This window comes from Dermacentor silvarum, chromosome 1, assembly GCF_013339745.2.
Source record: "Dermacentor silvarum isolate Dsil-2018 chromosome 1, BIME_Dsil_1.4, whole genome shotgun sequence".
Classification (NCBI taxonomy): Eukaryota; Metazoa; Arthropoda; class Arachnida; order Ixodida; family Ixodidae; genus Dermacentor; species Dermacentor silvarum.
In genome coordinates this window covers 283,433,294-283,444,356 of record NC_051154.1, presented here as the reverse complement: position 1 = coordinate 283,444,356, position 11,063 = coordinate 283,433,294, and the positions used below count along the sequence as shown (strand labels likewise).

Below are 11,063 nucleotides of genomic sequence, written 5' to 3'. Positions count from 1 at the left end.
CCTTACAAATGCGTTTACTTTAAACACAGAAAAGCATAAACGTCTTCCTGGTGCGTGCTATTTCTCCCATCCAAACACGCGATTTGCGGTCCTACATTCCATTCATGAAACCTTTCCTCAACCCCTTACCTGCACCCAGTAAGTTCAACTACAATACCTCTTCCCTAATTTCCACCCGCTCCGCCATTGTTCTATCTTTTATTTCTGCTCTCTCTTTCTTCTCTCCCTATTTTTCGTGTACGTGGATGCGACTGTACTTGCGTGTTTGCGTGCCTTGTGGTTATACAGCGTACGTGCTACAGCTACTCGTGCCAAGCCTTCAAAAATTCACTTGTGCGTTACCAGAAGCAACCGACTTAGTATTGTTCACTGTCTTCTTGAGCAGCTCAAATGTATCTTTTTTTTACCCTGAGCATATGTAATTAACTAAAAATAATTAATTAAGCAATATTTAAAGCATTGCTTTAAGCGTCAAATCTTAAATAGAGAATTGTTGTAGAACCTACTGAGAAATAGCCAAATACAATTTAATTCCGTTATGGCAGCTGCTGTGGTTTGAATTTTTCCGGGCTTCAAAGAAAGCACGCGAGATTCGCAAAAGTACCACGTGACTGCACGCAGAAGGAAGGCATCAACAGGCCTTCTGTAGCAATGAGATGGATCGAATACAATGGTTTTGGCTTCCACATTTGCCGAGATGTCTGTTGAAGCAGTGAAGCAAATAACGCCATGGGATAAGCGATAAATAGCGCGTGGCATTTCTCGGTCAGTGTTTTTACTGTTGGTCAGGCAGGGTACACGGCGACGCCCCCCCCCCCCCCCCCTTACACACACGCATGCAGTGCTAACAACTATTCTTTATTGCCAATCGACAGCAATAAGCGCCCGTACAAAGAAAAACACTATCAGCGTTTCAAGGAGGAGGGCAACGAGTTTGATATAAATAAGGAGTTATTTATCGATGCACCGTGGGTGAACTTGCGGCATCACTTATCGAGCATGTGACAGCAATCGTTACAACACTGACAACGTTGACGTTCTTCTCAATTTTGCGTTATTAGCCAATAACGTGTTAACGCTGTGCGCACGTTGTGTGCGTGTTCGCGCGTGCGTGCGTGTTGTCGTTTTCCTCATTCAGTGCTGCAACAACCGGCCAAATACATCACTTCAAACTGTGACAGCGGTCTAGCAAAAACAGCATTTTCCATGAATATGTAGAGGAACTAGCGACATCGTGCTGATGTGCTTGTAATGGTAGGCGTCCTGCTCTGCCTAATTTCCGGCCCTGCACGGCAGAATAATCTATATGGACGCCCACTTGAAGCTGAATGAGGAAGTTATTATTAGCACACTGGCGCGCAGGATAGCGTAAAAATTATTCCTTTCATAAGCTTATAGTGATGTGTATGCAAGAGATCATACTTCTCCCCTCGTGATCCCTGCTCCCCAAATAAAACAACGAACTCGACGCTGTCGTACAGGAACCTTATATGCTTTCGAATGCTCCCTTGAAGAGCATCGCTTTTGAATGCACTGTTGACACACGCCCAGATCAGGTGGCCAGCAGTGTCTGCTTAGAGTAGTGTGCGTTGACACAGGTCGGACCCCGGTCTGCCTTCTACAAGCGTGCAGAAGTGAACGCCAAGTTCGCGTGAAGATGAAGTATGGCATCGTCTTGCCGCCCAGCTTTGAGCACGCGGTCTGAAATATTGGACGCAGCTGCTAGCAAGATGCGATAAGATGCACTTTTCCGGTGCCCGCGGGTCCAGACGCGCTTTCGCTGACAGCGGTGCTGTGAGGACATCACGCACCAGATGATCAGCAGTCTCATTTCCACCGATGCCCACATGCGAGCGTATTTAACCACCGGAAGAGCGAAGGATAGGACATGTCTTTGAACTCAAAGACGCTTCGCAAAACTGATTGCACGTATCACCGCTCGTTAGAGCTGTTGCAGTATAAGGCTTTGGAGCCAATCGCTATCTTCCTTTTCAAATCAGATCTTTCGAAGTGCTTATCTCGTAGCCAAAGACTCGGCGACCGTGCTTGGTATCGCTCGGCACGCCCGGCTAAAGCGACTCGAACAATGGTGGTAAGGCAGGAACCTCTGCTTGAGAACATCTCCCGCGTACACGTGAAGGCGTATACGAGTATATGCTTCTTTAAAGTGTTCTCAACAATATATAAAGCTGCGTTAATTTAACACTAAAGGCAATTATGGTTGTGGAAAGTGATTGATTGGGTGACCAGCCTCCGAGGTGCCGAAAGCCCGGCGTTTACCGAGAACAAAGCGATCGTATTGAGTGACGTAAACGCGCCGCTACTGTAAAAAATACTGTGCCAGTTCCCATGACGTAACATATCCCGTTTATAAATTATAAGCTGTAGTCAGTCACTGACAATTGAAAAAAAAAAAAGGCTAATGACGTTGCATTTCAACATTGAGAAAAAACAACACTATAGTGTTTTTCGCACAGATGTATTGTCGCGCTGTTTGTGGATGTGCGCCGCCTTTTCTGTGTACGCCTGGCAATGCATGACCTACAAAATTACCGGCGGGTGTGTTCAGATAAGGATAAAGGGTTGTCCCGACTGTATTTAGTTTTCAGCGAAATCTTTATATAATGTGGGAAAATGTCTGTAAAAAAGAATCAACCTTCATTTTGCGAAACTTTGCACAAATTTCTTGACAAAAATTCTTATTTCACTAAAGGGTGTTTTAACGACTTGCAGATTTTGCAAATTTGAAGCCCTATCGCTTAAAAAAACTAACGCCAACATTTTCCCGGTAAATCTACGCCAAAAAAGAGGAAAGGCGTTACGCGAAGCAAACCTAGTGCGTATTGTTTCCAGTACAGTGGAGTAGCCGCCAGTAATTTTTGTTACTAAGCTTTAATTAGGTAATTGCAATTAATTATCTAACTCGTGAAGTACTGTCCTAATAATGAAAGTTTCAATGAGACAATTGTAGAGCAACATGAAAAACTCCCGGTAAAGCTTTCTGTTGTGATATATGTGCTACATAAAAGTGTTTTTTCCAAGCGTGAAAGAAGCCCGCAAAGTGCCTCGAGCGGCCAGTCGCGCGGCAACTCTGCGTGTATTCGCGGGCTTCTTTCACACTCGGAAGAACACATTGATGTAGCACGTACTGAGCAACAGAAAGCTTTATCGGGAGTTTTTCATGTTGCTCTACAATTGTCTCATTGAAACTTTCATTATTAGGACAGTACTTCACGAGTTAGATAATTAATTGCAATTACCTAATTAAAGCTCAGTAATAAAAATTACTGGCGGCTACTCCACTGTACTGGGAACAATACGCACTAGGTTTGCTTCACGTAATGCCGTTACTCTCTTTTTTTAATTGTGCTGCGTGGTAGCTGGGACACCCTGTATGTATATATATATATATATATATATACATATATATATGTTTAAAGACACAAGACAAATAAGTCGAGTTGTATTTGTAACTTACATCATCAAGCTGCTTTCTTTCTGTTTTTTTTTTTTTTTTTTTTTTTTTTGGGGGGGGGGGGGGGGGTGGCGCAGGTGGGGACGCCATTTGCGTGATCGTCCGCATACACACCTTGCTGACGTGTTGTCGTCTCGCGTAAATGCGCCAATTTCCCAGAGTACAACTTGTCCGCACGGAGTAGACGAGGAGGCATGCAGTGGCTGCTTTTGCGGAGGTACAGCGTCTCGCTGGCATTTGGGGGACAATAACGATTATGCAGACGCAACGCAATCTTGGCACCTAGCGGAGCGGTAGCTTTCGTATTTAGGAGTGTCTTTTCTCACTGTCGCCTATACTGAATGCGCAAATGCATGACATTGAGTGAAGCACAGGAACCTTGAGTTGAATGCGTATTTATTTATTTATTTATTTATTTATTTATTTATTTATTTATTTATTTATTTATTTATTTATTTGTGATAAAGTGGTGTCTTTGTTGCACTTCATTAAAGTGAATGGGCTGCCGGGGGGGACACTAGAGGGTGAGTGTTCGAAGAGGCCGACACAGCGAAGATGGCGATACGCACAATCTTTGCCCACGCTTGCATGGGTCCCTCGTCTCCTCGCAAAGAATGAGCGCGCAAGGATGCTGGCAGAATGCTCAAGATGGGTCGGTGCGTGGAGTTGTACAGTTTACGTCGATTGCACCCCCACAACGAGACGTGGTAGCGAACTGGTTTGAGGGGGGGGGGGGGGGGGGTTTGTTGAGAGGAGTAACAAACTGGAGGCCGTACAGTGTCAAGGAGCCGCCTCAAAGCCTGTTTTGGGGTTTGAGAAGATCAACGTAAAATTCCCCGTGGCGAACAGACGCGTCTTCTCGTCTGTGTGACTCATGGGGGGTAAAACTGAACTAAACGTAACTCCCTCATTTCACCCCTCCTCCCCCTTTCCATCATTTAAAAACGGGCTTTTCTCCCCCTCTGGAAGATCGCTGTTTTCGGACTCCTGCTCCTCTTTTTTTTTTTTTTCTCCTGGGGGGGGGGGGGGGGGGTGCGGGGGGGTTACCTTTTGCTGACACTTCCTCTGAGCCCTATTTGGTGAGACATAACTTTACGACGCGAGACACGAAATACAGAAAAAACAGTGCTATAAGACGGGACAGGGAAGGAAGGAGCACACAAACACTGAGCTAACACATGTGTGCTCTTTCCTATCCTGTCCCGTTTTCTGTCCCGTTTATGAGGCACGCCGTAGTGGAGGGCTCTGGATTAATTTTGAACACCTGGGGTCCTTTAACGTGCACTACAACGCAAGCACACGGGCGTTTTTTGCATTAGTCCGCAAAGTAAGATTCGCTTTAGAAACCGAAAACGCTGAACCCTATAGTCGCCAGTAAGAAAAAAAAATATTTTGTCTTATTTGGTCTTATTCGAAAGCACGTTGGATGGCCGGGTCACCCAGGGTCATGACCCTGCTGTCGCAACCAAGACGTAGCAAAGAGAGAGAAAACCAACATAGCTCAAGGAAAAACGTGAGATGACGTGAGGCCGCCATCAGCGAAGGGGAGCACGAACCGCGGCTGCGCCTTCGCGCCAGCCGCAGTTGAAATCCGCTCAGAGAGAGAGAGAGAGAGCCACGTGTCCCAGGTACACGCTGTTTCGCCAGTCACGCACGAAACGGTCATAAGTAAACTTATTACAAGACACGTTAAGGGAAGGCGCTAAATCGAAAAGCGCCAAAGAGAGAAAGAAAACGGCCGCCCGGCTCCGGTTTACGACGCTCGCGACATGATGGCACGTCAGAAAGCAAATTGCGCCGCGCGAGTGTTTGCTCCGCAGAGCATGCGTAAAGCCTGCTTATATTCTTTTGTGCCACTAGTTTGTTCATAAGGTGACGAGGGAGCTCGGCGGACTCTGAAAGACACGTTCGGGCGCAGGAAGAAAAAAAAAAACCCCAGTGGCTGTTGCTCGCTCTTAGATCCCGTATGGCTCTGGTACTGTTCCTCCTGATGGCGATGTTGGTGGCAGGTAAGAGATCGTAGCTAGTTGCTTTCTGTTCAATTATTACAATCAGAACGGTAATAAAAATTAGTGTCTAATGGCACTGTTTGCTGTAACGTATGGCGCGCACTCCACATGTCGTCCCTGTTTTGCTATCCCTGCTCGTACGTGCTGTAAGTGGTGCTTTGCATCTTTTTCGGGCGTAAAACGTTAATTTTCGCTGTCAGCTAGAAGGTAGCGCGTTCTTTTTTTTTTATCAGTGAATTGTTGTGCGACGTAACGTGTGTGCCAGCACTGGCTTGCATGCGCGATTGAAGGCGGTAAAGGTGTCACGGTGGGGTATCTAAGCGTGCGTCTACGGTCTGAGAAGAGCACCGAGCTGCTGAAATGATGGAGCCGCGTTCGAAACCAACCGTCAAGCGATAGCGGTTGGATAGCAGCACACGATATTGGGGCTGATCCCATTAAAACAGATCCTACGAGGCACCTCGCTCAATAGACCCCACATGCATTACAGGTCGTGTAGCATGTATGTATACATATAACGACAGTCTGTGTGCCTGCACATAATCTCGTCTTTCCACAAAGCAAGCTTTCAGCGAGGCGAACTTCTACAGTTTCTTGTTGAAGCCCTAACCTACCTCTTTCTTATAAACAAAAAAGGGCCATTGACAGATTGAAGACCGCAGAATAGATTTCACATTTTGTAACGCTAACATAAATACCGCGATTGCGACGCCTTGAAAGTGATAGACAAATTCCTGAAGTTCCAGATAACCCGCCGTGTACATTCTTTGTAGCGAACCGGGCTTAGTCTTGGTTAACCTCCCCGTCTTTCATTCATAATTTTCCCCTTTCTCTTTCTCACTTGTTCCCGCTCTTTAGGTTCCTTGCAAGATGCCCCACAGAACGCGCACCTAAGGCTCCGTAAGTGTTTCCGGGCAGTTATTTCTTCTCTTTATTGCGCTCAGCGATCTATGGGTAGAACAAGACGAAGCATGTCGATGATAACAGTCATTTTCAAGATTACGAAACAACAATGACAGTGTTTAACTTGCAATGCAAAGGAATGGAAAGTTGACTATATATATGCTGCACGACAGGTTCAGTCCAAGATCTTTAGCCGATCCCGGGCTCACCTGTGCCTTATGTCTCAGGCCAGCACGTATATAGACGTGCAAACAGAAACGCTTCTTGCACGTGCATATACGGTTAAGCCAGAAGCACGGTATTTAGCTGGCTACAACATTACAGAATTTTAACATAGATGATTCATATTAGCGCAAGCCTATGCGGGATGACGCACTGATCTCCACTAGAGGGTATACAGGTCAGTGGGATGACGTATCACGGAACAGTATATCGCTGGTGGCGACACCTCGCGCGATGCTTCGATCGACAATAACGCACTCAAAACGTTTTCTTTTTCTTCCTTTCTTTTACACAACACAACGTACAACACAAGCGTTTTTGTTGTGTTGTACGACTGTTCGAAAAAGATATACAACGGACCACTCAACGCAAATGCCTCCATGCGCACAGATTTTCCTGCAGCACATTACTATACAGGAAACTCTGGCACGATCGCCCATCCACTATGGGAACGATGGATTAGAGTAGCGCTTGCCGCTTCAGACGTTCTTGTGGCGGTATTGATCGCGCTTTATCTTTCGAAATTTCAGAAAGCTTTCTAAACACAACAAGGCCGAAATATCTGTGCCCATGCACAATCATAGCGAACTATTGCATTTATAACGAAATACTTTGTTTGAAATGATCGACTTGCGAAGCCACAAAGCCGTCTCAAGCCAGAAGAACGAACTTTATAGGCAAATACATCTAATATACCCTTCATTCCATGGGTGGCTGAACCGCGATGCTTGCATCTAGTTCCCTTAGGCAATAAGGTCCCTAGACGCTATCGGCAGAGTTCCCTCTAATAATGTTTGTAGCAAACTCGATGCCCGTGCGTTTCCGTCGAGCGGCCGTGGATACAGTGTGTTTCAACCAACTCGTGCTCAAGCCGAAAAAAATTCACGTATGCGTTGCGAGAATGCAACCCGCTTAGAGGTTGTTCACTGTCCTCTTGAGCAACTCAAGATACTTTCTACTATGAGCTTAGGTAATTAATTAAGAATAATTAACCAACTTTTAAAGTATTGCTGTAATCACAAAATATCCAATGGAGAAGTTGTAAAACATATTGAGAAATATCCAAATGACTTCTTTCCGTGATGATAGCTGGTGACGTTTTCATTTTTCCGGTCTGGAAAGAAAGCGCGCGAGAGTTACAAAAGTACCTACCACGTGACTACGTAATACGTATATGCACCCTTTTGAGAGAAAAAGCTCTGTGGTAGGCGTCATGTACGAGAGTGGACCGTATAGCATGTGGGACCTCAGATAAAAGTAGATATGTGCGCGTGGTTCACATAAGTGACTGACGGTTCCAAATGCGCATGTGTCTCTCCCTTCGTGGTGATAACATCGATTTATTAAATAGGATTAGCCAAAGTCAACAATTGTAGCAGCACTTCGACGTCCCGAATATTACAACAACTGTATTATATTTGCAATTTAACGTAGCACAGTTTGATGACCCACGAGCAGCGCGAGACGTAGAGAAATTTCGCTGTGAGTGAGACCTTTATAAGTTTCAATCACCTAAAAATTAAGCGTGCGCAGAGAAGAGCGAATATAGAGCGATGAGATCATCATCGACCGAGTTGAGACACAAGCAACATATTTTCACATCTTTCGTCTTCATGTTTTGCAATAAAGCAACTTAATTCTTCGTGACCGTTCTTAATACCTCACCTCTCTCTTGCCGGCAGGTCGTGGGTTCGGTTGCCCGTACAACAATTTCGCGTGTTTCCAACAATGCATCAGCGCCGGAAAACGCCACGGCTACTGCGGCAAGGGCGACACCTGCGAATGCATCGGCTGAGCAAAGCGCTGAAGCGCCCACCTGCGGGAGCCGCTTTGCGACGTCCGTGGCCGGAGGACTCGAACGTCGACACCGCGGTTCGCTCGTTGGCTGGTTGAAGTGCCCGAATCGTCGATTAAATTGACGCGATTCGTGAAGAATGCCTCAGCTGTTATTTTTTTTCTTTTATTTTTTCTCCAGTTCATGCGTACCTTCCTTTAGAAGCCAACAAGAGAAAAGGCCGATGCAGACTGTGTGTGTAGCCTGCATGACCAGTATACGTGGCGTTGTTTTATTTCTTTTTTTTTTTCATTCTTTTAATGCCATGCGTTCCGCTGAATAGCCGACTCCAGCAAAAATGGCGGCGCGACGGAGTCCTAGCCACTCCATATAGCCACGTACAAGCCAATGACGTCGAGCGAAAATGATACATTTTGCTCAGGGGAAAAGGTTGGAAGCACGTGCTTCCTGCTTTGAACCATTTCACTTACATGGGCTGAGGTGTTATGAGTGATGAAAATTATTTTTTAAAAAAAGCACATTCACATGAAAAAGGGGAAAAGAACCAAATGGTAGATGACGTGATGTCATACTTAAGCGTGACGTTGGGAATAAAAAAAAAAAGAAATAACTTTTAGCAGTAAGTTTATTGCAAATGCGCGTGTCAGTTTGCTACTCATTGCTGTGAAGTTTAGTTAATTTAAGGTGAAGAATGCAGCACTCGCGTACAGCACGTGCGTGCAATTGCCTAGCCTTTTATATATTACTTGTACTTGGTGGCGTTGGCACCATTGAACACACCTGTGCAGCGCATTGGCATTGCTTCAGAAGAGTGAGAGCGGCACATAAGAGTTCCTGCCGCACGTGCATAGTAGTACACGCGCCGGTCGACGAATCACCTTGTCCGATTCCTTATGAGTGCATGCGGCAGCGTAACACACGTGGTGAGGACAAGGAAGTAAACAGGACTGGGCTTCCTTGTCCCCGTCATATTTCGCGCTGCCTTATTCATAATGCGCAATTGAAATTAAATTCTGGAGTTTCACGTACCAAAGCCATGATCTGACTACGATCGGGCATGCGGAGGGCGTGAAATCAAATTCGGACGCGGCAGCCGGGATTTGATTCCAAGCCCTCGGGCTTAGCAACGCCATAGCCACTAGGCCACCACGGCAGGTCATAGCGAATCATTATAGCATTCTGCATGATCAAAACATACATTATACGAACTGACCCAGTTGTCTGTTCTATCGTCTGATTTTTGCTCTCCTCTCCACTCATATCCACGATCTCGCCTTCCTCAGGCGCTGCCGTGTCGCAAAACCCCCGACTGGTAATGGGTAAGGGGCAGCCTGAGGTGTTATGAGTGATGAAAATTATTTAAAAAAAAAGCACGTTCACATGAAAAAGGGGAAAAGAACCAAATGGTGGATGACGTGATGTCATACTTAAGCGTGACGTTGGAAATAAAAAAAAAAAGAAATAACTTTTAGCAGTAACCAAAGTTCCGGGGCACTCCGGAAATTTGGACCACCTGGGGTTCTTTAACGTGCACCTAAATCAAAACACCCGTGTACTCAGATTTAGGTGCACGTTAAAGAACCCCAGGTGGTCCAAATTTCCGGAGTCCCCCACTACGGCGTGCCTCATAATCAGAACTGGTTTTGGCACGTAAAACCCCATAATTTAATTTAATTGTTAAAGGTCCTTATGTAGGTGCAACCGATATTCATGTGTATATGAGTGCGTTATGTGGAGGAATAAATGGGGGGGGGGGGGGGGGGGGACTAGCTGGGCCCCTCGGCCTTCTCTGCGCATCATCTCGTCAGCGGCGCGTACGCGATCGCGCTCTTCGAGAGGCAGAAGAGGACAGTAGAATCCCTACGGCTTCTATCCCTGTCGAGGACTGCGCGTCTAGGCAACCGCGTGAACAGTGGGTAACTATTTCGCGCATCACAGCGGTGGCACCTTCGAATACGCCACCTTCCCAGGTGCGAATATACCGCTCTCGGCAACACATAAAAACAAATGTATACGAAAAAAGAAAGAAAACAGAACAAAACAGCGTCAACTTTCGAATTAAGAATAGGATAATCGCTATTCGCAAATGCGTATATTTTTCGAATAGTTTTCGAATACTTCCCATTGCCAGCTGTGCACGACCAATCATGAAACTGACGCAACGGTGGAACAAGTTGCACCCCTACCCCTCTGGACATTACTCATCATTCGCACTCAGATTTCGCTCAGACATGACATTCGAGAATGACTATTGTTTGTTACTATTTATCAATGCTGCAACTGCGTGTTCTCTTGAGACCAACTCTGGATACGCTCGATTGCAACACTATTTGATATAATAGTGGCACGTTCTGCAGTGACCGTTATAACTATAGAGAATAAGTACTTTGTTCGCTCTGCCATCGATGCAATCAACGCGCATTTCCGTTTTAGTCTCGAATGTTAGCGACTCGTAAGAGACACACAGCGAGACTGCCTTTTAAATCGTCATACTGATAACGCACGACCACGCGTGCTCCGAAAAAACCTGGGGCCCGATTCACAACGCTTCTTTCTTCGTAAGTGCGCTCTTTTCCATTGGCCGGCTCCCTTCACCAATAATACCATAGATTGCGGTTGGCTGGAATATGCAACTTTAGCGTAAGAATGAGTTTGTTTG

At 45.9% G+C, this 11,063-nt stretch overlaps 1 long non-coding RNA gene across 1 annotated transcript; it reads left to right on the top strand.

The window, feature by feature from the left end:
* Positions 1–5,182: 5,182 nt before the first annotated feature.
* LOC119452754 (uncharacterized) lies at positions 5,183–8,559 on the top strand. The gene is made up of 3 exons (XR_005192123.2): positions 5,183–5,484; positions 6,343–6,384; positions 8,292–8,559. It is a non-coding gene; the product is annotated as an uncharacterized LOC119452754 (long non-coding RNA).
* Positions 8,560–11,063: the final 2,504 nt, after the last annotated feature.